General features: G+C 42.8%; 1 protein-coding gene across 1 annotated transcript in view; it reads right to left on the bottom strand.

Moving 5' to 3' along the window:
* Positions 1–22,972, bottom strand: part of HIKESHI (heat shock protein nuclear import factor hikeshi) — a 41,212-nt gene that overhangs the window by 13,155 nt on the left and 5,085 nt on the right. The gene's annotated exons all lie outside the window — the stretch shown is intronic.

A 22,972-nucleotide genomic window follows, 5' to 3' on the forward strand; every position in this document is an offset into this window, starting at 1 on the left:
GCTCTTTTCACTGAGGCAAAACCAACGTATATTCCCATCAACAGTGCTTGAAGACTGACTTTACTCCACTCTCCAACACTTGTTATTTCTTATTTTTTAGTGGTGGTGGGGGGGGGGTCCAGTTTGGGGCCACATTTGATGATGCTCAGGGGTTACTCCTAGCTCTGCAATTCAGCAATTACTCCTGGTGAGTGTGAGACACCCCATGGGATGCCCAGGTTAGCTGTACACAAGGCAAACACCCTACCCCCCGTGCTACTGTTCCGGCCCAACACATTCTTTCTTGAGTTTTGCCTTATTTTAAAGGGGCACAATCAGAGTTCAAGGCTTACTCCTGACTCTGTGCTCAGGGGACCATAAGTGTTGCTGGGTATTGAACCCAGGCCAACCACTTTTAAGCCTTACCTACTATACTATCACTCTAACATCAGGTTATGTATTTATTTTTGGTTTTTGGGGTCACACTCAGCAGTGAGTGCTCAGAGGTTCTTCCTGGCTTGCACTGAGGAATCACTCTTGGTGGTGCTCAGGTGACCTTATGGGATGCCAAGAATCAAACCCCGGTCTGCTCCGTGCAAGGCAAATGTCCTACCCGCTGTACTATCACTCCACAAAGGGTTATTTTTTAAAAACAAAAAAATAAAACATTAACAAGGCTGGAGCAATCGTACAATTAGGATGTTCGCCTTACTCGCAGCTGATCCCCAGCACCTCATATGGTCCCCTGAGCCCTCCAGGAGTGATCCCTGAGCTCAGAGCCAAGAGGAAGCCCTGAGTAGAGCAAGTTGTGCTACATCCCCATCCCCCCAATGGAGTAATAATGCCCCAGAAGTCACCTTTAATTAACATCTATGTTAACACACACAATTTTACATCGAGACTTATCCCTCCATTGTTTTTTCCATTTCTCTACATACTGCTTTCCAATCTTTCTGTTTGGGAGGTAGCGGTTTCCCAAGTAGTGCTCAGGGGTCCCAGAGGACATTTCCTGCAATAATCAACCCAGTTCTGCTGACCTCTCAACCAAGGCCACTCTGGTGGCATTTTGGGACTAAGCTGTGCTGAAAACTGAACTCAGGGCCTCTACATGCCCAGCATGCCCTCCAGCCTCGAATTATCTCTGAGAACACTTCTGAACTACTCTCTTATGACCCAATAGCTAAATATGATTGTCATGCTTTAGAAGAATATACCCCCATGTGGCCCACAGCATTGAAGATTTACTATCTTACCCTTGATAAAATGTTTGCCAACCTCTGCTCTAAGCAATTCCACCATTCTTCCATTTTCTTATTTCAGGCTTTTTACTTATTTATTTTTGCACAGTTGAGAATAACTGATGAATAATGATGAAATAGTTCCTTGGACAAAACAGGAAAATATTTCAAGATATAGGAAACATAAGGTAATTAACATCCCCAAATATATCTTAGATTTCTAAAATGATCTAGCAAGCACAATGGTAATTGCACAGTAACTGTATTCCTGAGGAGACTTCTACAAAAGATTAAAATTCATGAACCATCAATCACTGAAACAGTTACCAAAGAACACAAACCAAAAAACTGAAAGTGAATCTAATGACCAAAATATTGTAGCTATATGTAGTAACAAATGATAACAGAAAACAGCTCTCCCCCAAATAAATAATTCCCTTTGAAGAGGCAACTGAATGCCATTTGACATATGCTAAAAAGCTATACAAAAAAAGTTCATTATAACTGCTTATAAATCTTAAAGGACTAAAGAGATATCACTGCATTGAATGCGGCAAACCCACACAATCCTCAGTTCCAAATTATGATCCTCTAGGCCCCTTCAGGGAGGAATCTGAGGACAGAGCCAGGGAGTAAGCCTGGAGCACACTGCCAGGTGTGGCCCCATACCCCAAACCAACAAAAACCTTAATCGTGAATATAAACATCTAGAAATAAACTATAGATATTTCTAAAACCTCTTTATTTCAATTGATAACCTGACAAACTGGCCATCTTTTAATAATAAATATTTTAAGAAAGCAGTGAGTCCCAAAGGCTTCAAAATATTTTGGGGGTGGGGTCGGAGAGATAGCACAGCAGGTAGGGCACTTCCTTTGTACTTGGTTAACCCAGGTTGAATCCTTGGCATCCCATTTGGTCCCTGAGTCTGCCAGGAGTGATTCCTGAGTGCAGAGCCAGGAGTAGCCCCTGGGCACTGACTGCCAGATGTGGCCCCAATCAAGACAAAACAAAATTAAAAAGTCTCAAGGGCCAGAGATATAGTACAGCAGGTAGGATGCTTGCTTTGCATGCCAGCAACCCATTTTCAATCCCCTAATCTCATATGGCCCCCAGAGCCCTGTCAAGAGTGATCCCTGAGTGAAGAGCCAGGAGTAAGCCCTGAACACAGTCGGGTATGGTACAAAAACAAAAAACAAATACATTTAAAATGAGATTAAAAATAACTAATTTTTTTATATGTCTAGAATTTGGATATCTGAGGTGTACTTAAAACAATACTTGTCAGGGGCTGGAGCAATAGCACAAAGGGTAGGGCATTTGCCTTGCACACGGCCGACCCGGGTTCGATTTCCGGCATCCCATATGGTCCCCTGCGCACCGTCAGGGTTAATTCTTGAGTGCAGACTCAGGAGTAACCCCTGTGCATCACAGGTGTACTTGTCAAACATCTGAAGTTCATCACACTGCCCATAGACTGTAAAGAACATAAAGTAAGACACCGAAAGTACCTACTCTCAAGAAGTTTACCCTCTAAAGGAAAAGAAATAAACTTTCTGAACTGTTTTTTGGGTGGTTTGAAAGATTTCACCCTGGAGCTTCTAAGTTTACAAAAACTCAAGACCATTTCTTAAGCACCAACAACGTAGTAGGTACTAGAATGCATTTTGCACACATTATCTTTCGTGTTCTCATAAAACACTTGCAATATAGGTCGTCTCATCTCCATCCACACCTGAATTCTTTTTCAGTTGAATATATTGGTCAGGTTTATACAGCAAATAACAGAATTCACCACAGATCTATCAAGGTCCTAAGTCAATGCTCATAGTTCACTGTTCTAAGGAATGGACTTTTTATTGATTTTTATTTTACTTCACAATGTCATGCAAATGGTGATTATAGAAATATCTAAAGTAAAAAGTCTTCCTTCTGGCTCAGCAGCTTCACTTCATGTGAACAAGCTAATAATAACTTCTTGAGCTTATGTTATTCTTTCTGATCCCTCTGACAAGTTTACCTCAGCATCATAAAGAAAACTAAAATAAATCTGGGCCAGAAAAACTGTAATACAGGTAAAGTGCCTGGATACAGCCGACCTCAGTCTGGTCCCGAGCCCCACCTACGGTTTCCTGAAGCCATGACAGGAGTGACCCTTGAGCACAGAGCCAGAACTACAGCTAGGTGTGGTCTAAAATCCAAAAGAAAAAAAAAGATTAAAAAAAAGAGAACTAGAGTAAATTTGAAAACTTTCTCTGGTAACTTAGCTGCATAAAAATGAGAAGAGACGACATACGTCACACGCAGAGAATGCAATAAACACATTCAAATACAGCAAGGAGTAAATTTATGAAAAAGAAATTCAAAAGATGATTTATTAAACTCTAATTCTAACATTCCTCAAAAGTTCCTCTCTGGGGCCTGAGATGCGGGTCCCACAGGTCAGGCTGTCTTGGATGCTGCAGAACTGGGCTCCTCCCCTGGTCCTACATGTGGCTGGGCCCCCTGAGCAATGTCAGAAATGATCTGGAGTGCAGAGCCAAGAATAAACACTAAACAAAACAAAACAAAACACAGAAGAGAATTCCTCTCTGGGGACTCCAGAGAGCACAGGAGCTAAGATACTGATCCTGCACACGGCTGGTGGCCTGGCCTTGACCAGAGCGGAAAAACCCTGAGCTTAACATTAGCACCAAAGGCTATGGCCCAAAACCCCCAGAAAAATTCCTTTTCATAGGAATAATTTTAATGCCACTGTCATGAAAGATAAAGGCTGAATAAATGGCCAGAATGAAGAGTAACAAACTCTGGCAGGTAAACGCAGTGCAGGACCCTGAGCAGGTCTTACATGAAGAGAGCACTGATAGGGCATTAGTGGGGACTGTCACTTAGAGTAAATCTGTTTTATTTGATAACTACGCAATTATACAAGAGAATTCCCTTGCTCTAGGAAACACATGTTGATGTATTTAGGAATAAGAGAGAATGAGAAATCTGTAACATAGACTCAAAAGACTTATGAAATTTATATTTAAAAAATTCAGAAGATGAAATATAAATGTGACAAAACTACAGACAGGTACAGTGCGGGTGGCCTCCGGCACTGAGGCAGAGCACTGATGGGAATGGTCTCAATAAAAGCAGATTAAAAACAAGAAACGGGGGCTGGATCGATAGCACAGCAGGTAGGGCGTTTGCTTTGCACGTGGCCGACCCGGGTTTGATTCCCAGCATCCCATATGGTCCCCTGAGCACCACCAGGGGTAATTCTTGAGTGCAGCGCCAGGAGTAAACCCTGTGCATTGCCGGGTGTGACCCAAAAAGCAAAACAAAAATAAGGAACAGGGGCTGAAGCAATAGCACAGCAGGAAGGGCGTTTGCCTTGCACCCAGCTCACCCAGGTTTGATTCCCAGCATCCCATATGGTCCCCTGAGCATGGCCAGGAGTGATGTGCATGAGCCAGGAGTAATCCCTGAGCATCACAAGGTGTGATCCAAAAAGAAAAAGGAAAAAAACAAGGAACATACAGTAAAACTGAGGAATCTGGGAAAATGTAAACAAGTCTTTATGTGATACTTGTGATTTTTTTCTCCTAATTTCAAAATCACAGCAAAATAAAAGCTTTTCTACATACCTAGAACAAAACCAAAACCAACTTTTACTATCAGATCTAATACCTTTAGGATTTCATCATGTACATGTTAAGTGTTGCTAGGAAAAAAAAAGAAAAAAAGGAAAAAAGATGAAAAGTTAAACATGTCTAATTTAGTATAAAATTCTAAGGAAAAAAATTAATGTTCTCTCATAAAAAGAGAAATTCTAGGGGCTGGAGCATAAATACATAATCCTTGTGCCTTGTTACACTGCAATATGAACTATTAAATTCTTTTCCAAACAATCACATGTTAAAGAACTAAGACATAATGAAAAATAGCTGTAACGTTCTAAGTGTCTTGATTAAATCTGAACTAATGTCCTACTCCCCCACCTGCTCTTCCAATCTCGGTCTCTTCCGCTTCCCATTCTCCACATAATTCTCCACTGCAGATGCCACTGGAATTCTCCCTGCCTGAGGCATTGAGCCATTTCCTCCTTGTCTCTTGAAACACTTTACAAATAATTAACCTACAGAGAAAAGGAAGGGTTTTTAAGGTGAACTTTGTGTGTATGAAAGGATATGTGGATGTGACTTAAACCCATCAAATAGTATATGAATATACTTTTCAAATAGTATATGAACTCTACAAATACATTTGTTATTTGACAGACATGTGTACCCAAACATGCATAAACATGCATAATATAAGTTATTTTAGTTACAATACTTTTGTTTGGAGAAACTGTTTCCACTTCCAAATTCAGAACCAAAATTGTTACTTTCAGATACTGTAGCTGTTTTTTATATAATATGAACCAAAATATCTTAATATTATATAATGTGACTCAGTTATTTTTGCATAGGTGAACGCTGTAGTAGACACACTTGGTTGTTCTAGGGAAGATTCCCAGATGACCCCTTTCAAATCAAACAAAAAAGTGACTCTCACTAATTTGTGGTATAAGTAATAACCTGACAAGTAAGTGAAAGGTGTCAAAGGTAGCAAACCTTTGGCATAGATTACAGAAACAACAATGCCAGGGAAGGAATGGGGCACTAAAGTGGTCTGGGGATAATACATGGACAAGAGCTTGGGCTCACTGGCTGGGTAAAGGTGAGGTGTCTCACCTTTATTCATCTAAACCACCAGAGTCAACACTGTATTAAGCACAGGACTCACACCACAATCATCAAATTTAAAACCATGTTTGCGAAGGAAACAGTCAGAAGACGGGAGGGAACCTGGGGTCAGTGGAGAAGGGATGTGGACACTGATGGTGGGATTGAAACTGAAAACACTGTATGCCTAAAACTCAATTATCTATAACTTTGAAATCAGTGTCTTAAAGAAAAAAATCAATGCCTTAAAAAAAAATTCACTCAGAAAATTCCTGAAAACCACCTCCTTCAAGCAAGCAAGTAAAGAAGCAAGCAAGCAAGTTCAACAAACAGAAAGCACCTTCATTTGTACCTGGGGCTACCCCTACCACCCACTGAACTGGTCAAGCATCACCAAGGAGGATGATATTACCCACTCTGGCAAATACCATACTATGCTGAGGGAGTTTTAAAATATCCGATTGATCTATCTATAAATCTTAAAGTTCAATAGTACTAGATTCTACTTTGATATCTCCAATAAGACGCTTCAAGGGGAAATATCATGGGCCAGAGCAGATAGGGCATTTGCCTTATATGTGGCTAACTGAGGTTCAATCCCCAGCATCACATATGGTCCCGGGAGCCTAACAGGAAAGATCCTTGAGCACAGAGCCAAAGGTCAGACCTGAGCATCGAGTCAAAAAAAAAGGAAAGGAAAAAAGGGAAGGGGGAGGGAGAGAAAGCAAAAAGAAAAAAAAATCTGAAAGCTGGGGCAAAATGCGATAGAACTAGAAACATTAACTTTTGTGAATGATATATAATACAGTTATAATTTTTCTTTTCTTTTCTTTTTCTGTTTCTGTCTTTTGGAATACAACTGGTCAGCTCAGCAGCTTACTCCTGGCTCTGTGCTCAGAGGCCCATATGTGGTATCAGGAATCAAAGCAAGCACCTAAAGCATTACACTGTCTCTACAGTTTTTTAAAAACTTTTTAAGAAACTTTTTTGCAAAGTTAATATTTTAATGATTACAAGATACTGTGTCATAATGGCACTTGCATTAGTAATCACTGCTGCCACATCTCTAAGATTAGGTCATATACAAAAGACCCACAGAATTTACACTTTCTGTATGTTTCCCTAAAGGTAGTAGCAACTTTAACAGCTGCAAGGGCCGAGCATAGTGCAGCAGGGAATGTGTTTCCCTCGCATGCAGACAACCCGGGTTCGATCCCCGGCATCCCATTTGGTACCCCAAGCAGATAGGTGCAATTCCTGAATGCAGAGCCAGGAGTAACCCTGAGCATCACCAGGTATGACCCAAAAACTCCAACCCCCCCAGATTTTAAAAACCTGTAATAGCTGCCAAAGTAATTAACACATTCCTTTTCTAAATACAATGTTAAAAACTGAAAATCATTAGCAGATATAGTACCTTCCTCTAACACAACTGCTGACAAGATCCTTAGCATAAATATCAATGCTAAAAGCTATTTCTATTTAAAATTCTGATCACAGAGCCCAAACGAAAACAAAAAGTTCAGTAACCATAAAAAATCATACAGAAGACTAATATCCAAGGTCAGGGTAAACAGGGGCTAGAAAGACTGGTCAGTGGTTGGAATCAACCACAAGTGTATGTGGGCCAGAGGGTAGGTAAGTAGTTAAGATAGAGAAGGGGCCGGTATAACAATAATAACTGGAAGTGATCACGCTGGATAAGAACTGAGTGTTAAAAGTAGGTAAAGGGATATACATAATTTTCCAGTATCTGTATTGCAAACCACAATCCCCAAAAGGGGAAGGGAGGGAGGGAAGGGGAGGAAGAGAGGGAGAGGGAGAGGGAGAGGGTGAAGGAGAGGGAGGGAGGGAGAGAAACAGGAAAAGTACCTGCCATAGAGGCAGCCTGGGGGTGGTAATGGTAGGGAAACTGGGGACACTGGTGCTGGGAAATGTACACTGCTGGAGGGATGGTTGCTGGAATACTGTATGACCGAGACCCAATCATGAAAAGCTTTGTAAGGTTCTATCTAACAGTGATTCAATTAAAAAATTATTTAAAAATACATTTAAAAGATACATTTAAAAGAAAAGAAAAAAGGGGCTGGAGCGATAGCACAGCAGGTAGGGCGTTTGTCTTTCATGCAGCCAACCCAGGTTCGATTCCCAGCATCAGCATCCCATATGGTCCCCTGAGCACCGCCAGGAGTAATTACTGAATGCACGAGTCAGAAGTAACCCTTGTGCATCACCAGGTGTGACCCCAAAAGAAAAAAAAAGAGTTCAATGACCAGTAATTCAGTTACTGACAGGTTAACAAAAAAGGATTGTAATAATGACTGAATATCTCAAAGAGAACTAAAAGCAAGTACCTGTGGAGAATATATTAATCACTTCTAATTGTTCTTATAGATTAGAGTTCGGCTTCAAAACAAAGACTACCTGGAGCTGGAGTGATAGCACAGTGGGTAAGGCGTTTGCCTTGCACGCGGCCGACCTGGGTTCGATTCCCAGCATCCCATATGGTCCCCTGAGCACTGGCAGGAGTGATTTCTGAGTGCAAAGCCAGGAATAACCCCTGAGCATCGCCAGGTGTGACCTAAAAAGCTCGAGCTCGATTTGCTCGAGCGGGTCCAGTAACGTCTCCATTGGAGACTTTGTTGTTACTGTGTCTGCCATATCGAATACTCTCGGTAGCTTGCCGGGCTCTCTGAGAGGGGTGGAGGAATCGAACTCGGGTCGGCCATGTTGGCCGCTTGTAAGGCGAACGCCCTACCACCTAAAAAGCAAAAAAAAAAAACCCTACCTGATTTCAGATGAAAGCCCCAAATGGCATTTTTCGGTTTTGCTAATTTTGAAAAATTCGTATTTTTCTAAAACTTTCTTCTCTAGGCTTTCTAGATTTTGGCTTTGGGGGATTCTAACTCGGCATCACTGCACTATGGTTACAGGAGTCTGTGGCTATTTCTTATCACCGCAAAGATAAAGTCTTCTGGATTTGGAGAGGGGGAGGGCAGAATTCTTCACCCTGGAAGATCTTCTAAAAAAGTGTTCCCACTTGTCTGACCTCATGTTCCCTTCCCAGACCACATTAGTCCAGGTGCAGGCAGAAATCTTGGAAGGTGAGCCACTCCCTAAGTCTGTCCTTCTTGAATAATTTCTCCTATTAAAAGAGCCCACAAGACTCTTGGCTCTGTGAGTTCTGCCTTATCTATCTATTTCAGAATATGGGACAAATCACTTCTTCACCACTGATTTTGTCTTCTTTGGCTGTTTTAGAAGAAGAGCAGTCAAATAGGCACCAATAATGTAGGTCCTGGCTGAAGAACAGAATTCAGTGAGTCACTGTAACGGCCCAGGCCCCTGGCAGTTCCTGGCTGAAGAACAGAATTCACGAGTGACTGCAATGGCCCAGGCCCCTGGAGACACTCCGGCATGGAAATCTGCTGCTCTGCATCTATCTTAGCAGACCGCTCTGTAACCATGGAACTCTGCTTCTACCTTTCCTCAGGAAAATAACTATCCTCCACCATAAAATATTTAGCACTGATTCTTTGACGAAGGTGATCTACAACTGCCTTATATCTTCTAGACTCTGTCAGCCCCAAGGCACTGTGCTTCATGAAGAAGTCAACAGATTCTGCCAAAAACGGCACTCATCCTGCAGAAACACTGGGGAGTTTCTCCTTGGCCAAACAAGGGCAATAAAAAGGAAGAGAGCTGCCTGCCAACCAGGACACTGAAGGAAGGCTCTGACACCACCCACTGCAGCGCAAGATGACTGATGTTACTGAAACTGTAGTGATGTTGTGTAGTAATGTTGCAGGTTAGGGCTTAATTTCTTAATTTTTAAGTAATCTGAAAATAAACCATGAAAGTTTGGTATCCAACAGGATCCTGTTCAGGATCCTGTTCAGTCTAAACAAAATGTAAGAAATTTTATTAGCATTCTCTTCTCAAGTATAGTGAGTTTTTGCTATTAAAAACACCAGCTCTCGGGGCTGAGCTATAGCACAGTGGGTAGGGCGTTTGCCTTGCACACAGCCAACCCGGGTTTGATTCCCAGCATCCCATATGGTCAGGCACCCCCAGGAGTGATTCCTGAGTGCAGAGTCCCTGAGCATCGCTGGGTGTGACCCAAAAAGCAAAAATAAAAATAAATAAGTAAATAAAAAGTCTTAAAACAACAACAACAAAAAAGCTCTGGAACAAAGCACCTGTTCTACTTTTCCTTCACAAAGTGCAAGAATTCTAGTGACATTTTAAAATTCTACATAATGACTAACATTTGATTAAAAGATCAATTAGAAATACTTGAGAATATAGCAGCTTTGAACCTCCTACCTTCTTTAATTATTTGAGCATATTTAATCTATTTCCCTTTGTCTGTACTCTCTTCCCCGGTAAACAATTTCTTTCTTTTTTCTTTTTTTTTTTTTTTTTGCTTTTTGGGTCACACCTGGCAATGCACAGGGGTTATTCCTGGCTCTGCACTCAGGAATTACTCCTGGTGGCGCTCAGGGGACCATATGGGATGCTCGGAATTGAACTCAGGTCGGCCGCGTGCAAGGCAAACGCCCTACCCGCTGTGCTATTGCTCCAGCCCCAACATTTTCATCTTTAACTTCATCTGAAACTGAATGTATACAGTTCAAGACCCAGTACCACATACCCTGAGTTCAAAGCCAGGAATAAGCCCTAAACAATACTCGGTATGTTCACTCGCCCTCCCCACAAACAGAACCCCAAAAAGGGAAGGCAAAAATTTTAAAGTCATTTTCACAAATACTATCTTTTCTGTTGAATTTCTAGGAAAGACTTTAAGTATAAGCACAATATAAAAACACAGAAGATGCAAGGAAATTGGAATGGCTCATGTACATGAAGAGTTAACATTTGTAAAATCGCCATCCTATCCAGAGCATTATCCTGATTGAATGCTATTTGTATCGGAATTTCAATGATATTCTTCAAAGACATTGAACAAATACTACTGAAACTTGTATAGGACCATAAAAGTCCCCAAATAGTCAAAGCAAAGCTGAAAGAAAAAAAGATGGGAGCCATGGCATTTCCCGACCCTATACTATACATCTATAGTAATCAAAACAGTGTGGTACTGGAAAAAAAGTAGACTCTCAAATAAATATAACAGAACTGAAAGTCCGCAAAAGCCTGTACAGAGAACTTAGGACACAAGAGCAAGGTGCAGGAAGTGAAGAAGTCTGTAAGTAGTCTGGTAAAACAAGTTAGCTATATGCAGAAGATAGGAAATTGGAACCCTGTCTCAAACCATACTCAAAATTAATTATGTGCTTGATATTATGTCAGAACCCAAATATAAGGAAAATGTAGACCTATTGTGATACTGACTTCAGCAGTGTCTTCAATGACTTTACCCTATTGGATTCAGTGCCTGCCCTACATGAGGCTGACCCTGGCTGATTCCTGAGCACACGGACAGGAGTTAAGACTTTGGTACCCCAGCTATAGCCCAGAAACAAAGCCAAAGAAAATATAAACAAATGTAACTATGAAACAAAGTTCCTGTACTGTAAAATGATAGCTAAAATAAAGGCAACCTTTCATCTACAATGGAGCTATGTAGCTGTTAGAAAAGAAGTCATGAAATTTACATACAAGTGGTACTACATGGAAAGTATGTTAAGTGAAATGAGTCAGAAAGAGAGGGATAGACATAGAAAGATTGCATTCATCTGGGGAACATAGTAACAAAATAGGAGACTAACACCTAGGAGTGGCCGAGATTAGTACCAGGAGTTTTGCTCCACGGCTTGGAGACCAGCCACATACTCTAGGGGAAAAGGGAGCTCAGACAGAGAAAGGAGCACCAAATAAAGTGTGTTGGGAGGATCCTCCCAGGATGGGAGAAGCATGCTGAAAGTAGACTACAGACCAAACATGATTGCCACTCAATGCCTCTTTTGCAAACTACAACACCCAAAAGGAGAGAGAGGACAAAAGGGAATACCTTCCCACAGTGGCAGGGTGGGGCGGGGGAATGGGGGGTGGGAGGGATACTGGGACCCATGGTGGTGGAGAATGGGCACTGGTGGAGGGATGGGTGTTTGATCATTGTACAATTGAAACCCAAGCACAAAAATTTGTAAATCTATAACTGTACCTCATGGTGTTTCACTAACAAAATTTTTTTTAAAAAATGTAAATGATGGAGAATGGGCACTGGTGGAGGGATGGGTACTGGATCACTGTATAACTGAAACCCAAGCACAAAAATTTGTTAAGTCTACAACTGTACCTCATAGTGTTTCACTAATAAAAATTTTTTAAAAATTAAATAAAAATAAAATATTTACCACTTTAAAAAAAAGGAAAAAAAGGAAATAAAGGCAACCAGCTGAGAACAATTTTATTACAGCACACATCTGACAAAGAGCAATATCCAAGACATATAAAGAACACACAAAACTCAACAACAATCAAAAACCCCATCCAGAAATGGAAGAGAGCTGAACAGACACTTTCTCAAAGGCAGAAAACAGGCATATGAAAGAGTGTTCATAATTAGTGACTGTAAGGGAAATATGTATCAAAATACTAGCCTCATACCAGTGAGAATGGCCCATATTAAAAACTCAAGAGGGGCTAGGTATCGCTCGGTGTGGCCTCAAAACAAAAACAAAAACAAAGTTAAGTCTTCAGTGGGATTGGAGAGATGGTATAAAAGGTAAGGTGCAGGGCAGTAGTGATAACACAGCAGGTAGGGTGTTTGGTTTGCATGCAGTCGAACCAGGGTCCATTCCCAGCATCCCATAGGGTCCCCTGAGCACCGCCAGGAGTAATTCCAGAGTGCAGAGCCAGGAGTAACCCCTGTGCATCACCAGCTGTGACCCAAAAAGCAAATAAATAAATAAATAGATAAATAAAGGGTAAGGTGCTTGCTTACCTTGTATACAGTCAATTCTGTTTTGATCCCTGGCATGGCATATAATTCCCTGAGCACTGCTTGAAGTAATCTGGGCACAGCCAGGTGTAAACAACACCAAAAAGAGTCTACAAAGACTGGTAAGACAGTCCAAATAGTTATAGTAGAAGCATTGAATGTGGGAAACCATCATTCAACCCCTAGCATCAAACAGAACACCACTGAGAATGACCTCTGAGCCAGTAACACCTGAACACCAGCAGGTATGGATCCAAACAGTCCAAAACTGGACCAGCAAGGTGCCGGAAGGGCTGTGCGTGATAGGATGCACGCTCTACAATGCACAGCCTGGGTTCCACTGGGCACCGCAGTCCCAAGAACCACTGAAGAGAGATGCCACGCCCCACCAGCACTCCCACACACCCTCACGTCGGTCTGCGGCCCAGGTTCCCCATGCAGCCAGTGTTATCTGGGATGTGATGGAAAGAGAACCTGTATTCACTGCAGGTTGGGAAGAGAAACAGCAGAAAGAGCGACAGAGAGAAAAAGCAGGAAGGGTTTTTGCCTTGCATGAGATTCACCCGGGTTTGATCCTCTGCATCCCATATGGTTCTCCGAGCACTGCCAACAACAACCCATGAGCATCACCAGGTGTGACTCAAAAAGCCACCCCCCCCCCCAAAAAAAAAAAGATAAGAAAACAGCATAGGGAGTTCTAAAAAAAACTCAAGAAGGAGCAATCCTATGATCAAGTGATTTCAGTCCTTGGAATCCATCCCAAAAACAAAAAAAAAAAAGTTTTTTGGAAGACCAGAGAAAGCACTTGCCTTGCACATGGTCAACTTAGGTTCAATGCCGAGCAACTTACATGCTCCCCTGAGCACTGCCAGGAGTAATCCTGAGTATCACTGGGTGTGGTTCCCCCAAAAGAAAGCCATTGCTGGGGTCCAAGGCAAGACCACCAAAGCAGTGGGACACGGGCTCTGAGTATGGCTGCTGGGGCCACCTACCCCGAGAGCACCACCAGACGCAGTCCCAGGCACCAAGTCACCAGCAGCTCCAGCACCACGGCATGGGGCACCTACATTAATCTGAAAAGATATGTCACACTTATGTTCACTGCAGTGCTATTAACAGCAGCCAAGATCTGAAAATAACTCAACGTGCCCAACAGCTAAGTGGATAAAAAAAAATCATACCTGCACACAAGAGACCTACTCAGCTCTAAGAAGTGAAATCTTGCCTTTACTATATTTAGATGGAAGCAGAGGTGTTACGAGCTCCAGTCCTTCAGCCGTCTCAGTGGCACATTACGTTTTATCTTTTATCTATAAATTAAGGGGTCAGAGAGAGAGGGTGGTGGGTAAGGCATTTGCCTTGCTTACAGCCAGCAGGTTCAGTCCCCAGAACCTCATCTCGTCCCCTGACCATACCCAGGAGTAAGCCCTGAGCATCACCAGGTGTGGCCCCTCAAAAATAAAATAAAATCTCCCGCTTAAAAAGATGAACAATTCAGGGCTGGAGTAATGCACAGAGGGTAGGGATGCACGCAGCCAACCTGGGTTTGACTCCGAGCATCCCATCTGGTCCTCCAAGCATTCCTGAGTGCAGAGCCAGAAGTAACCCCTATGCATCACTGGGTGTAACCCAAAAAGCCCTTCCCCTCCCCCTGCAAAAAAAAAATGAACAATTCCAATACTTTAAAACTACAAAAATTGCTTTTACTAGCAGCTTCCTAGGGGGCTAGAGAGCTCAGCAGATGCCTTTCATGCAGGAGCCCAGGTTCAATCCTCAGCATCACCTGGAGCCTGAACACTGCTGGGAAGGCCTAGACCCAAAGCACCAAGATGGGTACAGTCGCTGAGCACAGCTTCAGACCCTGCAATAGAGGCAAAGTCCTCAACGTACTAGTAAAAGAGATTAGCCCAAACAGAACCTTAGCGTATTTGAGGTATATCTGAGGCTAATATGTACTGAGTCTCTAAGTACTTTAAGCTGCCTTGGGGCTGAAGCACAGCGAGTAGGGCGTTTGCCTTGCACGTGGCTGACCCAGGTTCGATTCCCAGCATCCCATATAGTCCTCTGAGCACTGCCAGGAGTAATTCCTGAGTGCAGAGCCAGAAGTAACCCCTGAGCATTGCCGGGTGTGACCCCCCCAAAAAAGAAAAAAAATATATATATATGCCTCATTTTTCCCCACTTGCCAAGCAATAATACAGAGGGCAGGGAGCATGCCCGCATGCAGTCAACGCAGGTTCAATCCCTAAGTCCCACATGTCCCTAGCACTCCAGGTGAGCACACCTTGCTGACTATTTCTGAGCAAGGAGCCCACAGGAGTAACTGTTGAGCACTGCTAGATATGCCCCAAAACAAAAACAAAAACGAACTGGCAAGCAATTTTGTTTAAGATAAACTATCAACAGTGAGGCAAGATGAAAAAGATAAAAGTTTTACCTCTGTTGACTGTTCTGAGGCCATACCTGGCCATCGTGGTATCAGGGGTGACTCCCGGCAACGCCAGGGGTACAATGCAGTGCTGGTGATAAAGTCTGGGCACTAGCATTCAAGGCATGCACTCAGCCCTGTAAGATACCCATCAGGCCCAAACACAAAACCGATGAAAAGGCAAGAGAGGGCCAGAGTAATAGTACAGGGAGTAGGGCATATGTCTGATCCAGTTTTGATGACATCCCAATTGATCCCCAAGCACTGCCAGGAGTAATTTCTGAGTACTGAGTAATCCCTGAGTATTGCCAGGTACAACCCCAAAACAAAACAAAAAATAAAAGGCAAGAGAAAAAAAGAATGAAATCTTTTTTATTTTGGGGGGGGGTAGGGAGGGGCACATCCAGCTTACTCAGGGCTTACTTTATGTTCAGGCATCACTTCTGATGAGGTTTGCAGAGCAAGAGGCTTAACAACTGTCCTATCTGGGTTCTTAGGATCCTAGAATGCCTGTTGACACCTTGGGTATCACCAAAGAAGAGTGAAGAGTGCCAAGTATTGGATAACATTGGGTTGTCCTTGCTCCTCTAGCAGGGAGCTTAGGTTTATTGAGTTACTCCCACAACAGTGCCCCTGAGGCACACCCAATTCCATCAGTCACTAATAATCCTATATTGTTTTTCTCTTTCCTTTGTGTCCTTTGCATAGTTTATTTAGCAATGTCCTTTTTGTACAGACTCAGGAAGACAGTTGATGCTACGCTTTTGTAACATGGGAGTTAACTGTCTCCAAATAATATTTACTCCTGGGCATCTGTCACATTTACCTGACTTAAGCCTCAGTTGCCTTTACTTCCTAACGCTCCAACAAGGAGGGTCCCTGTGAGGGATAAGGATGGACCCAGGGCAAGCCACAAGCTACCCTGGCATCGGGAAGGGACAAGCTAAGTGCCATAAGAAGGATTATAAGAGCACGGTCGAGCACGGTCATGGAACACTCTGTCACGACCCAAAAAGAAATAACTAAATAAGGTCCCTGCTGGGATTAGGAAACACTAACCTGACCTGAGGACTGTGGTCTGAAATATATAGCGATATGTCCTCAAGAAGAGCCAATCTTTAGGCTTACTATATCTCTTACTGTGTTCACACAAAATGACTAGAAATATTATAAGAAGTTATAAGAAGTAAATTTACTATGATTGTTTAAATGGATGACTAGCTGAGGAAAGGAGAAAGCAATACACCTTATATGGAATCTGGCCTTGAGCAGATCTCCTAATAATCTGGAGTGCTGAACCCTCAGATGAAATTTTGTCCTTGAGTGAATCTCCTAGAACTTCCCCTGAAGGAGCAGCTTTACCTGATTGTTGTTATGGCAATGTTCAATCCCATCTATATGAAATCATCAATCACCCTTCATGATTTCTATATAATTATGCTGTAAGGGGAGAGATCTAATGAGGCTAAGGGAAAGGGGAGAGATCAAACTACACTGGGCAAAAAGAGAAATTACTTTGCTGTAAGAGAGAAGCAGGAGAATCAAGCTGTAAGACAGAGGACGAGAATAAAAGAAACTGTCCCTGATTACCAATCTGCCTGGGGCCCAGTTCCTCCGCTTCCCCGTTCCGTCCCTTCATTCATCTGTCACCATCAACCGGCCTGGGGAGCCGGCTCTCAGTCACTGAACACTCTCATCCTTTGCACCCACACTTCACTGAAACTCACAGCCAAGAACAAAACAAAAAGGATAGGAGAATCCACTTTTTATTATTCCAAAAATAATGAATATAAGTCAAAAAGATGCTGTACGTCTTCCCTGAAAATGTTAGCAAAGCTGGAGCAAAAGGAAGAGAGGGAAAGGTGGAAGTGATGAAACCGTTGATTTTACTGGCACGCATCAAAAGAAAGTGCAAAAGAACCAAAGGAAGGAATGGGTCCGGATGCACTGGAGATCAGCGCTCGTCGTTATCAATGCTATGACTGGGTCTGCATTTGAAGGGAACCAGCACTTCTCAACCACACAAAGGTGAACAGCCTGAGAGTAAAACAAAGCCTACCACTTGTTACTGAAGCACTGCTTCTCATGGACCACAGGCTCAATACCAAACCAGACAGCATCTCTCTGTCCCCCAAATCAGTCACACCTTCTCCTGTGACCTTGGGTTAGGAAAAAGCTTATCAGAAGTAACACCAAAGCACAATTTTAAAAGAACAATTGAAATATCAGGTATCATCAAAATTTCAAACTTCTATAGTGTAGAAGTACAGTGCACTAGTTAGTGTACTTTTAGTCACTATTAAAAAGAAAGTATAAGCCTGGGGCTGCCGAATTAGTACTGGGACTAGGCACTTTCCTTGCAGGCAGCCCACCTGGCCTTATCCCCTGTGTCCCCATGGTCCCCGGAACAGAGTCAGGAGCAGCACCCTGAGCAGCACCTGTCACACAGAAGATTTGTACACCAAGACATATTAATTGCAAATAAGCATGTCCCTCAACCCCCTCAATATTATTGGCCATTAGGAGAATTCATATTTAAACAACATGAAAAATACTTCTATGAATGCCTAAAACTGATCTTACCCTGAACTGGCAAATATATGTGTAAGTGACTGGAATTTTCGTACACTGCCGATTGTAATGTAAAATGGAACAGGGCCAGAAAGATAACTCAGCAGCTGGAATGAACGCTCTAGCAGCCCAGTGCTCGCTAAGGCAGCACATATCCTAAAGTCCCATACAGGAGGCCCTGGGCACCAACGGGAAAAACTCCCAACACTCAGCTTGGGGATATGGAGCTACTCCTGAGATACTTGGTCTTTAAGTGTGGCCTGGACTCAGACTGTGGCTCTTTGCAGGCCCAGCGTGTTGGGGACATCAGTGCTAGACCAGGCAGGATCAGGAGGTCACACGATTTCCTTCTTAAAATTTTCTTTTTTGAACATGACCCCAGCACTGTTCTGGGCACCATGGGGTGATGGGAATTAAACCTGTACCTCCTACATGCAAAGCAGGTGTTCCAGGCCTCCAAATCCATCTGGTTTGTCTCACCCACCCTTGCCCAAGGAAGACCAGTGCCCAGTTTCTGCTGCCTTTGGGCACCTGTTACTCCCTCCCACCACCACCATCACCCCTCCCCCCCGCCATTTCTTTATCCTACATAAGAGAGATCATTCTGTCTGCCCCATTCATGACTAACTTCACTCAGGGTGATACTTTCCAAATACATCCATGGAGCAGAAAATTGCATGATTTCATGTTTTCTTGTAGCTGAGCAGTATTCCACTGTTTGCACATGTATCATAGTTTCTTTATCCAATCATTTGTTCATGGACACTTGGGTTGTTTCCAGAATTCAGGCTACTGTGAATAGTGCTACAATGAACACAGGAGTGCAAATGGCTAATTTGAATAGAGTTTTGGGGTCCTTGAGGTAGATGCCAAGATGTAGAAATACTGGGTCAAATGGGAGTTCAATTGCTAGTTTTCTGAGAATTGTCTATATTGTTTACAAAAAAGGCTAGGCCTCTGGACATTCCCACTAGCAGCGAATGAGGGTCCCTTCCCTCTACATCCACACAACTGGCAGTTTTCCTTTTTTGGGGTGAGCCAGCTCACTGGTGTGGAATGATGTCTCATCGTTGTTTGGATTTGCATCTCCCTGACTAGTGAGCCAGACCCACGTGTCTTCTTTGAGGAAGTTTCTGCTCCCCAGCCCTGCACCACGGTTTCTGATATTACTAATGGTAGCGTTTCATCATGGAACGTTCCAGCACCACACCTTTATCAAAGTGCCAGCTTCCCTAAGCTAGTGTCCCAGTGTCCTACCCACATTCATCCCATCCAGCTGTCAGTTTCTGCTACTGCTCTGGGCATCTGGTACTTGGTATTGTGAATACGAGACAGCCAATTCAAAACAAACAACCCCTAACAGAAATCAGAGAAAGAGCAGGTAGAGCACTTGCTATGTACACAGCTGACCTGGATTTATTCACTGGCACCCCATTTAATTCCCCACACCCTGCCTGGAATGATTCCCCTGAACACAGAACCAGGAGTAAGTCCTGAGCACAGCCAGGCCCTAAATCCAAAATAAAGAAAAGAAATTTACTTGAACTTGTAAAACCAATGGGCCTAAGAGCTCCATGTAGCAGAGAAAAGGCTACATGTTCATTATTATTTTCTTATTTACACTAAATCTACTCATGGTTTTAATTATTCTTGAGCAGTTTTAGTATTTTCTTAGAAACCAGTCTATTTCACTATTCTGTTGTTATCTCAAATGTAATGGTATGAAACTGGTCATGAATCTTATTGAAGGGGCCGTTTGCCGTGCATAAGGCCAAACTGGGTTCCATTCCCAGCATCCCATATGGTCTCCCAAGCCCACCAGGATTTTCCATGAGTGCACAGCCAGAACTAAGCCCTCATTATCACCAGATGTAGCCCCAAACCAAAAACAGAGAAAACTTACTGAGTCTCTAATATATTTACAATTCTGTCTCCATTTCCACATCTTAGCAGGACTATTTGTGCTAACACTTTTTCTCAATATTTAGTATTCAATGGCTCCTCATCATATAGTCCCTTTTCTTTTCTTTTTGTTTTGCTTTTTTGTTTTGTTTTTTAGCATACCAGGCTGTGCTCAGGGCTTACTCCTGGCTCTGCACTCAAGGATCAGTCCTGGTAGGGCCTGAGGGACCAAATGGGATGCCAGGAATTGAAGGAGTGTCAACGGTATACAAGACAAGCACCCTGCCCACTATACTACTGCTCCAGATCCCATCTTATTAGTCTTTTCAAAGATTTTTGGTTTCATTAAGCCCTCCTATTTTTTTTTTGCTCTCTATCATTGCTTTCTTTACTTAGCATTAACATTTTCCTCTTTCTTTCAACTGCTAAATTAAACACTTAACTCACTCACTTTGTTGTCACACATGAACTTAAGTCTGAGTTCATTTTTTTTTCCCTTTATTTTATTTTATTTTTTTTAAAGTTGTAGATTTACAATTTTTTGTGCTTTGGTTTCAATTATACAATGATCAGATACCCATCCCTCCACCAGTGCCCATTTTCCACCACCATGGATAATATCCCTCCCACCCCCATCCCCCCATCCCCCCTGTCTCTGTGGCAGGGCAATCCCCTGTGTTCTCTCTCTCTCCTTTGAGTTCATTTTTGTATTAGCACTCTACCAGCATTTGTAACATTTGATGTGAGATGTTTATGTTTTGCTTTCTTCAATAGTTTTATTTCTATAACAATTTGTTCCATTTGAATTTCTAAATATAAGTGTTTTTCATTTTGATCTAATTAAGTAACTAAATGATGTTACCATTTAGTGAAGTTATACAGTCAGATTTACTAAGTGTTCTGTGTACTTGAATAATATGTACAATTTAGCTATTAGTTGCAGGATTCATTAGCTGGAGCTTATTCTTTTATTCAAATCGGATACCTTGTGTTTGTGCAAAACACAGCAGTGCTCAGACCATCCCTGTGGCTCAATGGTCAGAGACTGTTCCTGGTGTTACTAGGAAAGTATGTGGTACCAAGGCTAGAAATGGAGCCTCTAACAAGATTTCTTGAAAATACCAACAATGTTAATAGTCTTTATAAACAGGACCTTAGATTCTGTAAAAGATGATGCAATGTGCAAAGTCAGCAGAGAAATTAGTAAAATTAAGCCAGAGTGATAGTACAGCAGGGAGGGCACTTGCCTTGATACAGCCAACCCAGGTTCCTGGCACCCCATACGGTCCCCCGAGCACCGTCAGGAGTAATTCCTTAGTGCAGAGCCAGGAGTAATACCTGAGCATCGCCAGGTGTGACCCAAAAATTTTTTTAAAAATAGAAGAAATTGGTAAATGTACAAATAAATCTGTACAATTTGATAGCATAAAATGGAATATCAAAATTAATAACTATCAGAAAACAGTGCACGACAACACAAGACGTATGGTGAACTGAGTTAGAACTTTACAAGGTTCACTGTTTAGCAACACTAATAACATTGATGCTATTTTCAAGTAATCTCATTAAAATATTAAGGAAACCTAAAAAAGAAAACCTGAAGAGAGGGCCCTGCGTAAAATTATAACTGCAACAAAAAATGTAGCCAGGGCCCATCAGACTGAAGCCCAGCCCATATCCACTGGAGGCCTGGGTTCTGCCCCTGACACACATGCTGCTGTCCAGAGCATACTAGGGGCTCTGATCACTGTCCCCTGAGCACTGCTGGGGAGGTCCAACCCTCTATCCAAAACAAGATGTTAGAAAAAATTTCAGCTAAATACTAGTTATCAAGATATACTTAAAAAAGAAAACAGATTTAAGGATGAGATTTTTTTTTAAGGTCATGAACAGGGCTGTAAAAATAGCACAAAGGCTAGAACACGTGAGAGGCTCCAGTTCGATTCCTGGTACCACATACTTATAATTAGTCTTCATTTCTAAGAACTTGCCAGATAATGCTCCTTACTGATGCAGCTGGTTAAAGGATTGTACTTTAAGAAGCTCAGCCTTGGGGTGGGAGAAATAATACAAAGGGCACTTGCCTTGCACTTGGTTGCCCAGGATTCAAGCCCCAGCCCCCATAAGAAACCTCTGAGTTGGGGGCTGGAGTGATAGAACTGAGGGTAGGGCGTTTGCCTTGCGTTTGCCTTGCACTCAGCCTGACCTAGGTTCGATTCTGAGCATCCCATATGGTCCCCCGAGCACGGCCAGGAGTAATTCCTGAGTGCATGAACCAGGAATAACCCCTGTGCATTGCTGGGTGTGACCCCCCAAAAAAAAAAAAAAAAAGAAACCTCTGAGCAGAGTCAGGAATAAACCCTAAGCACAACAGAAACAAAGTAACACTGCCTAGAACTGAGGTTGCCAAACCTGAATGGGGGTGGGGGAGCACAGAGCACACTAAAAGCACACAGAAAAGGTCCCGGTTTGGGGCTGTGGTTCCGAAATTGCTAGCTTGGGGCCAACATGGCAGTACTCAGAGCTTCCTCCTGGTTCAGGGATCACTTCCGGTGGTGCAACATCTGGGTGCTAGGGCCCAGCCAGCCATGTGCCAGGCAAACATCTTATCCACTCTACTCTCTCTCTGGACTGGAACAGTAACTTTGGATGTCAAAAGCATCAACATTAGGGCTGGAGCAATAGCACAGCGGGTAGGGCGTTTGGTTTGCCTTGCACATGACCAACCCAGGTTTGAATCCCAGCATCTCATATGGTCCCCTGAGCACCACAAGGAGTAATTCCTGAGTGCAGAGCCAGGAGTAACCCCTGTGCATCACGCTGGGTGTGACCCAAAAAGAAAAAAAAAAAGCATCAACATTAACAACTGTACCTCAAATAATAAAATTAAATCCAAAAAGTTTTAAAATCCCTATTTTCTTATCTTATGAACTACAAACTACCACTGAGACTCCTTGTTCAATGGGGCCTGGTAGGGCAATGCTAGCACCTCAGGATTCAGAGCCGTTTTGGCCCTACCCACCAGGGAGCACCAGGACCTCCCCTGGTGGTGCCCAGGAGCTTCCAGAGCTCCTCCTAAAGTCGCTGGGGGACAGTGATGGCAGAAGTACAGTTGGGCACAGGTACCCTGAAACCCTATGCTATCTACTGGCACCATCATCTGATTTTTTTTGGGGGGATCACACCAGAATGCTGAGGGGTTACTCCTGGCTCTACACTCAGGAGTTAA

This window comes from Sorex fumeus, unplaced genomic scaffold (assembly GCF_029834395.1).
Source record: "Sorex fumeus unplaced genomic scaffold, SorFum_2.1 ptg000069l, whole genome shotgun sequence".
Classification (NCBI taxonomy): Eukaryota; Metazoa; Chordata; class Mammalia; order Eulipotyphla; family Soricidae; genus Sorex; species Sorex fumeus.